Here is an 8,688-nt window from a genome sequence, read left to right as displayed (position 1 = left end):
CTTTTAAATGTTTCCCCTTCACCTTAAACAATTACCCTGTAAATTTAGGCTTCCCTACCCTACAAAAAGAGTGCTCACCTACTGATTTTGTAAACCTCTGGACGGTCACCAGACAGCTCCTTACTCTCTCAGTGGAGAGAAAGAGAGTCCCAGTCTGTCCAAGCTTCTGCTGATAATTAAAGTCCTCCAGTGTCAGTAACATCCTCATCAAACTTCCCTCCACACTTGCCAGCTTCATGACATCCTGCCTGCAACTGGGTGACCAGAACTGTGCAAAATACAGTCTGGTCTCACTTTGACTTTTACAGCTGTCATATGGCACCCCGAATCCTCTACTCAGTTCCCTGATCAATGAAGACAAATAGGCCAAACACCACCTTCACCATCCTGACTACCTGTGTTGTCACTTTCAGTGAATGATGTTTCTGTATTTCATGGACCCAATTTTCTGTAATACTCTCCAAGGGACAAGAATTTACTGTGCAGATCCTTCCCTGGTTGAACTTCTCATAATGCAACACCTCACACTTGTCCACATCAATATCCTTCTGCCATTCTTTGGCTGACTTCCCCAGTTCATCTTGATCCTATTGTACTCTCATACAATCTTCACAGTCCACACTACCACCAACATTGCTGTCACCTGCAAACTCACTGTCACTACATTGTCAGAGAAATTGTTAATGTAGATGACAAATGACAGTATCAGCACTGATCCCTGTGGATGTCACTGGTCAGAGGCCTCCAACCTGAATAACAAGCTGCCACGACCACCCTCTGTCTCCTTCCATCAAGACAAGTATCTTGTCTGGCATCCCCTCTGTTCTAAATGTGTAATACAAAAGAAATAAAGATTAAATCAAAATATATCTACCTACGGCCTACATCTCTCAGAAGAGACGAAACCTCAACTCCCCACTCCAATTCTGGCCCACTCATACAATGACCGCTCTGGTTAAGTCTAACTTCTTTTTATTGGATCTTGCCACGTTCCGAATTATGGGCAATCAAACGTTTCCTTGGGAACTGAGACATGCAAAATGTGCCAACTGCTCATGTTCACTTCATTCAAACTCCCTCTCCCTTTACATAATCTGATGACTGTGTGGGACTGTGGCACTCAAAACTGTGGACTGCAGGAAACCAAAGTACATGCCTGCACTGTTCTACAAGGCCAAAAATGATTAAAAAAACACTGTATAACAAACACTGGAATTCCCTAACTGAGATGAATGGGGAGGCTGGATAACTGAAAAGATTCAAAGAGAAGGAAGATAAATGTTTGTAAAATCAGGGAAGTGGGATTGACATACAAGGAAGGCTGATGGCAGATCAGACTTTATATGGAATTGTGGGTGAGGGACTAAGAGAGGACACACTGAAGGGTTCATCCAGTGAGACAATGTGGATAGAGCTCAGGATAAGAGAGGAGCATTCACTGATGGGGTTATACCACAGGCCTCCCAAATGCCAGCAGGAGATAAAGGAACAGAAATGTAGCAGGTAATGAAAGATATAAAAGCAACAGGGTAGTTGCAGTGGGTGATGAATTTCCCCAATGTTGACTGGGACTCCCTTCGGGTCAGGGGCTTAGATATCACTGAATATTTTAGAAGAAGACTGGGATGTTACTTAACATAGAGGTGGATAGTCTAACCTGGGAAGGGGGTCATAGTAGACATTGTATTGGGAAATGAGCCTGGCCATTGATAGAAGTTTCATTTTGGGAACAGTGAATAAGGAGAAGACTGGACCAGGTGTTAATGTGGTCATTTGGGGTACAGTTAATTGCAACTGTCTACATTGAACATGTAAATGATGTTTAAAAGCAATCGGGTCAGAATTCAGACAGAACTGTTTCTATGAGGAGAAAAGACAAGGCTGGTAAAGTCTGGCAGAGGGGCATAGCTAGAGATGTTATGAATTCAGACAGAAATAAAATGAAGGATAAGGAATACTTCAGAAGTAGAAATCGGAGAAGGCCTCTGGCAACATGAAGCAAGGAAAGGAAGAGAGAAGTTAGAGAGAGAATCAGAAGTGTGAAACGGGAAGAAGAAATAACTTTGGTGAGAAGGGGCATTGTGGAGAGGGTACGACAACACAAGCACAGAGGAGAGAGTTTATGTCTGAAGTGTGCGAGGAACTAAACCAGTTCTTCTCATCAGTATTTATCAGTGTGGTCATGGAGGATAGTGAGATCAGAGAAGGGAATGCTGATATTCCAGGGCATGTTGTTCCTTAAGCAATAGAGACAAACAGGAAATTATAGATTGGTTAGACTTGGATCAATGCTCAGGAAATTATTCAAGAATATTATTAAAGATAGGATCTCTAATATAAGTTAGGAGGGTAAAAGGAGGATATCATGATTCAGAAGGCAAAATGAGCAAAATCCAAGAGATTCTCTTGGTATATTCATAGGAAAAGGTAAGTTAGACACAGAATCGTTCCCCTTGGAGGTGAACATGGCCATCTGTGTGTGGAGGCAAATGAAATAGGAGAGGCTTTCCATGAATATTTCTGACAGTTATTTCACCATTGCAAAAATTCTTTAAGGTTGTAAATCTCCAGGGCCTTATCAGGTACATTCTCGTACTTGGTGGGAAGCTGGAGAATACACTGTGGAGGCCAGGGGAGAGATTATTTTGCTCCATCTCAGGCACCAGTTGAGGTTGCACATGATTGGACAGGGTGAGTAATGTGGAATTGATAGTTTTGAGGCCAAGACTGTGGATGATACAAAGAGGCAGGCAGTGATGAGGAAGCAGGGAGTCTGCAGTAGCACTTGGACAGATTTGGAGAATGGACAAGGAAGTGCCAGATGAAATACAGTATAAGGAAGTGTGTGGTCATGTACTCTGGTAGGAGGAATAACAGCCTAGGCTCTTTCTAATCAGGGAGAGAACAGAAATCAGTTGTGCAAAGGGTCTTAGTGCACGATTCTCTGAAGGTTAATGTACACATTGAGTTGGTAGTGAGGAAGGCAAATGTAATATTTGCATGCATTTCAAGAGAACTAGAAAATAAAACCAAGGATCTAATGCTGAGGCTTTGGTCAGACCTTATTTTGAGAATCGTGAGCAGGGTTGGGTAACTTTTCTAAGAAAGGATGTGCTGGCATTGCAGAGGCTGGAGTGGAAATTCACGAGAATGATCCCAGAACTGAGAGAGTTAGGATATAATAATCATTTGATGATCTGGGCCTGTACTCACTGGAGTCTAGAAGAATGAGGGAGAATCTTATAGAAACATATTGAACGGCCGAGATAGCATTGACGTGAGAGGGTGTTTCCAATAATGGAGGAATCTAGAACCAAACCACTCCCTCAATAAAAATGCCCCTCTAGAATAGAGATGAGTAATTTCTTTAGTCAGAAGGTGATGAATCAATGGATTTCATTTCCACAGGCAGCCATAAAGGCAGTCAGTAGGTTTATTTAAAGCAGAGGTTAGTAGATTTTTAATTATTATTAAGGGTATCAAAATTTATGGGTAGAAGGCAGGAGAATGGGGTTGAGAGGGATGGAATGGCAGAACAGACTGAACGGGCCAAAAGGCCTAATCCTGCTCCTATGACTTTAGGACTGATGGCTTATGCGTTGCATTGTTTAAGAAGGGTAGTGGAAACTACAGGCCCATCACTCTGTAACTTGTTGGAGGAGTTTCTGAAGAACAGGATCCACCAACATTTGGTTTGAATCAAGACAGTCAGCACAGTTTTGTGCAAGGGAAATCAAGGCAAATTTCTTGCAGCTCTTTGAGGAGTTTCACAAGAGCGTTGATGATGTTAGGGCTGTGGATATTGTCTATACGGACATTGGCCAGGCCCTTGACTATAGTCTGGAAGGTTAGATCTATAAATGGAATCTGGGGAGATAGTTGATCGATTCCATAATTGCCTCCGTGACAGGAGGCAGAGGCTGATGGTTGAGGGTTGTGTCTCAGACTGGAGCTGTCTGTCTAGTGGTGTGCCACTGGGTGACAGGACCTTTGTTGTTTGTAATTTATATAAATAATGTCCATGTGAATGTATAGTTCACTGAAAGTGACGTCTCAGCTAGATACGGTGGTGAAGATGGGGTTTGATCTGCTGGCCTTCATCATTTGTGTCATTGAGTACAAGAGTTGAGAAGAAGTGTTGCAGATACACAAGTCTTTGGTGAGGACTGATTAAAGGAAACCATGCTGACTTTGGCCTATTTTTTCATGTGTTGCCAAGTACCCGAAAATACATCCTTGACAATCGACTCCATTATCTTCCCAACCACTGAGATCAGACTAACTGGTCTATGATTTGCTTTCTTCTGCTTCCCTCTTCAAAAGTGGATGACCTTTGCAATTTTCCTGTTCTGTGGAACCACACCAGAATCCAGAGATTATGGAAAGAACATTACTAAAACTGCCACAATTTCGTCAGCCACATCTTTCCTATGAACTGGTGTAGACAATCTGGTCCAGGTGAATTATCTACCTTCAGACCTTTCAGTTCCCAAGGACCATCTCCCTAGTAAAGGCAAAATTACTCATTTCTGCCCCTTGATTCTCTTGAATTTCCAGCAGACTGCTAATGTCTTCCCCACTGAAGACTGATGCACAATACTTATTCAGTTTGTCTGCCATTTTCCTCTACCCCATTACTACCTCTCCAGCAACAACTTCCAATGAACCAATATCTACTGTTGTCTCTCTTTTACACTTTGTATATCTGAAGAAACTTTTGGTATCCTCTTTAATACCAATGGCTAGCTTACCTTCGTATTCCAAAGTTTTCGTCTTTATGACTTTTTTTGTTGCCTTTTGTTGGTTTTAAAAGTTGTAAATACTCTGAGAGTCAGGGTCATCTCAGAGCAGATACAGACAGGGGGATGGTGATCATTCAGCCAGAGTTGGTGATTCACGTTGGTACCAATGGACAGGTAGAAAAGGGATGATGTCCCACAGTGAATATAGAGAGTTAGGGAAGAAGTTATGGAGTAGAACCTGAAATGTTGTAATCTCCAGTTTACTCCCAGTGCCCTGTGGTTGTAGGGATACAAACCGAAAGTGAGAGCAGATGAATGTGTGGCTGAGGAGCTGATACAGGGGCAGTGTTTCAGGATTACAGAACATTGGAACCTCTTCTGGTGCTGGGGTGACCTGTACAAGATGGATAGTTTGCACCTTCACTGGAGGGGGGTCAGTATCATGAGGTTCATTGCTGCTCCCGATGAGGGTTGAAACGAGATTGACAGGGGGATGTGAAACTAAACACCAGTCACTGAATGGAGAGATTGAAGCTGAGTTAGATGCCAAGCACGGCAATATGTAACAATGGATTTTGAGGCAAATCCACATCTGACCTGGAGTTTGTTTAAAGACCAGTGCGGTGTTTTAGGGCCAGTTTGTTCCAGTTTGTCAAGGATGGCAAGGTTCAGAAACCTTGGATGATGAGACAAGAAGTTAATTTAATCAAGGAGGTGAAGAAGCATAACACATCAAAGTTGCTGGTGAACGCAGCAGGCCAGGCAGCATCTGTAGGAAGAGGTACAGTCGACGTTCCAGGCCGAGACCCTTCGTCAGGACTGGTCAAGAAGCATAAGTAAGGCTTAGGAATCTGTAATCAAACAGGGTGTTTGAGGACTATATTTAAAAAACAGGGGAACTCAAGAACGTTTGGAGAGCTGGAAACAGTGATGAAAAATCTCCGGCAAGTAGGATTGAAGATAATCCCACTGCATTCCATACATTCGTTGTGGTGAAAAGGATACTCAGGGCTGCACTTTGGGAGATCCATGATCAAGGGTGTGTACAGTTAATGGTAGGAACATTAACAGTATTGACAAAGAGAAGGATGTCGAGGTTCAGAGACATCGTTTCCCCAAAACTGGGAGCACAGGTTGACAGGGAGGTAAAGTCGGTGTATGGCATGTTTATCTTCATCAGGCAAGGCACTGAGTTCAAGCACCAGGACATGATGTTACAGGTTTATAAAATGATGGTTAGGCCACATTGAGAGTATAGTATTCAGTTCTGATCACCTCATTATAGGAAGCATGTGGAGGGTTTGGAGCAGGATGTCTGGAGGAGGTGTGCGCAGAGGAGAGGCTCGACATGCTGAAACTTTTTCTTCTGAAGTGGCGTCGGCTCAGGAGAGATTTGATAGAAACCTGTGGAATTTTGTGTGTCATAGTTGGTGTGGACAGCCAGTAGTATTTTTCACAAAAGGGATGTATGTAAGCTCAGAGGAAGAAGGTGAAGACAACAGATTGATGGAGACATGGAATGCACTGTCAGGGGTGGTGGCAGAGGCAGAGAGCACAGGAGTATTTAAGGAAATCTTAGACAGTCACAAGAATATGTAGAGATGGGCCAAAGGGCCACTCCTGTACTGTCCTTTGTTCTCTGAACAGCAGATGGCCCTTGGGCATGGATCCGTGCATGAGACTGGGATATTATATTGAAAGGTTAAAGTCTGTCCCGAGCCTTGTGGCCCATCAGGCCGGTGCTTATGCCGGTTTCTGTGGCGTGAAGCGACTGAGAGTACGAGACCCCCCCCCCCACCACATAGGACGCCAGTCTATCGCCAGGTTAACCCCCAGCATTTGCCCGTACCCATTTTCAGCTGAGTGGACTGGAGCAGTGTGTGGTTATCCCCAACAGAAAAATGGTTGTCGGAGGGGGCAGGACCGGCAACTCAGTTTCGCAGTACAAATGCTACAGGTACGATGGAGTGGAGGGAAGAGAGACGGAGAGATGTGTTTGACCAGAGAGAACATCTCAGTGGTACTTAGAGAAGACATCCCTGGGGATTGCTCCATCATGTTGACTGGGACCGCCGCACTGCTAAAGGGTTAGTGGAGCAGAATTTATTCTGTGTCCAGTTTTATCAATCAGTATTTAGAAGTTCCTACTAGATCCACCCACCCCCTTTCTTTTCTCCCTGGCACAAACAAAAGTCTGTTCTCACAGAGGGAGCCGTGTCACGGGAGATCTGACCAAACTGACCTCTTCTTTGCAAATGTTCATTTATACTTCAGAGACCCAGGTGGACGAGATTTTCAGTAAATACTGTCAGTTCCATACGGTAAATGTACTTTTGTAGATATATGTAAAGCGGCAAATATTATTGTTCTGTGAGGCGGTGGGAATTGCTCATGAAGCAATCAGCAGGCGGTGTTCCCGTCTGCTGCACACCAGAACGGTCCAGGGTCAACCCGCAATGTGAATCCCAGACAACGCGGTTTCAGGTCATGAAGAGCGGAGTCGTTCAATCATCGGAGATTAAATTCACCCTCCGCGGGCTGACTCTGTAAGTTCATTTCCCCACCCCGCAAGGGGAGAGAGCGCCATTCAGCCAGCAGAGAGGGGAAATGAGTCAGGGTGAAGCGGACCGCGTACTGTGCAGACTTATACCGATTTAATTCGCGGAAGAAACACGACGGAAGGAGAGAAAACGTTACCAGGGGTGGCTCCGGTCGGGGCCGTGACAGATACACAGCCCAGTTACTCTGAACGGAAATTACCCGCTGCTCAGCCCTTCCACAGACACTGTGAGTGGCTCTGAAAAGAGCCTTTGGGTAAATAGGTTCAGCGTACATCGCTTCATTTACCGGCACCGCCGGTTTTCTTGGGCAACAGCATAGCCTGGATATTGGGTAACACACCGCCCTGAGCGATAGTCACCCCTCCCAGCAGCTTGTTGAGCTCCTCGTCGTTGCGGACGGCCAGCTGCAGGTGTCGGGGGATGATGCGGGTTTTCTTATTGTCCCGGGCCGCGTTGCCGGCCAATTCGAGGATTTCGGCTGTCAGATACTCGAGCACAGCAGCCAGATAGACCGGGGCTCCAGCACCCACCCGCTCAGCATAGTTGCCCTTTCTTAGGAGTCTGTGAACCCGGCCGACCGGGAACTGCAGTCCAGCCCGAGATGAGCGAGATTTGGCCTTGGAACGAACTTTGCCGGCGCCGCCTTTTCCACGTCCAGACATTTTCACAGTCACAACAACTGCTCCAACGACAGTGAGGGAATGTTCACCTCGCCCCCAACTCGCATTTTTATAGCTTCTTTGAGAATGCAAAGTAATGCTTGTGATTGGTTTAATGCTGCTTGTTTTCATTGGTGAAAAGAAATGGCCCAATCGATGAACTGTCTTAATCACCAATCAAAAGCCGGTAAAGGTAGAAGCGCGGAAAGTAACCTTCTCCTCCCCAAAGTGCGCTGAAAAATGGAAAAATCCCGCCAAAAAAAACTATTGTTCACATTTAATCTGAAATTAAATCATTGCTGATCTGTTTGACGACTGGGTCTTTGTAATTCCCCCGTTACTGAAATCAGACACATTTAATGCAAGCAACAGGAATTCTGCAGATGCTGGAAATTCAAGCAACACACATCAAAGTTGCTGGTGAACGCAGCAGGCTAGGCAGCATCTCTAGGAAGAGGTACAGTCGACGTTTCGGGCCGAGACCCTTCGTCAGGACCAACAAGTTTGTTTGTCGACCCTTTACCCCCGTTACTGAAGTCCGACACGTTTAAACCAAGGGTAGTTAATACTGCGATGGTGTCTGGGAATTTAGTTCACCGATTTCTTTCAATTGATAAACGATTGGAATAAAACCGATTCTCAACTTCTGTTCGCGATCGCTCATTGTGAACGGGTCGCCCTTCAGAAAGTGGAGCTTTAACAAATAATCTGAACGAACCGTGAGCG

At 44.9% G+C, this 8,688-nt stretch overlaps 1 protein-coding gene across 1 annotated transcript in view; it reads left to right on the top strand.

Annotated features, from left to right (window-relative positions):
- LOC140189259 (uncharacterized) overlaps positions 1-8,688 on the top strand; it is a 105,984-nt gene that overhangs the window by 92,359 nt on the left and 4,937 nt on the right. The window lies entirely within an intron of this gene.

Source organism: Mobula birostris, chromosome 28 (genome assembly GCF_030028105.1).
Source record: "Mobula birostris isolate sMobBir1 chromosome 28, sMobBir1.hap1, whole genome shotgun sequence".
Lineage (NCBI taxonomy): Eukaryota > Metazoa > Chordata > Chondrichthyes > Myliobatiformes > Myliobatidae > Mobula > Mobula birostris.
The sequence above is the reverse complement of the archived record's forward strand: the minus strand, read 5'-3'. Positions and strand labels throughout refer to the sequence as shown.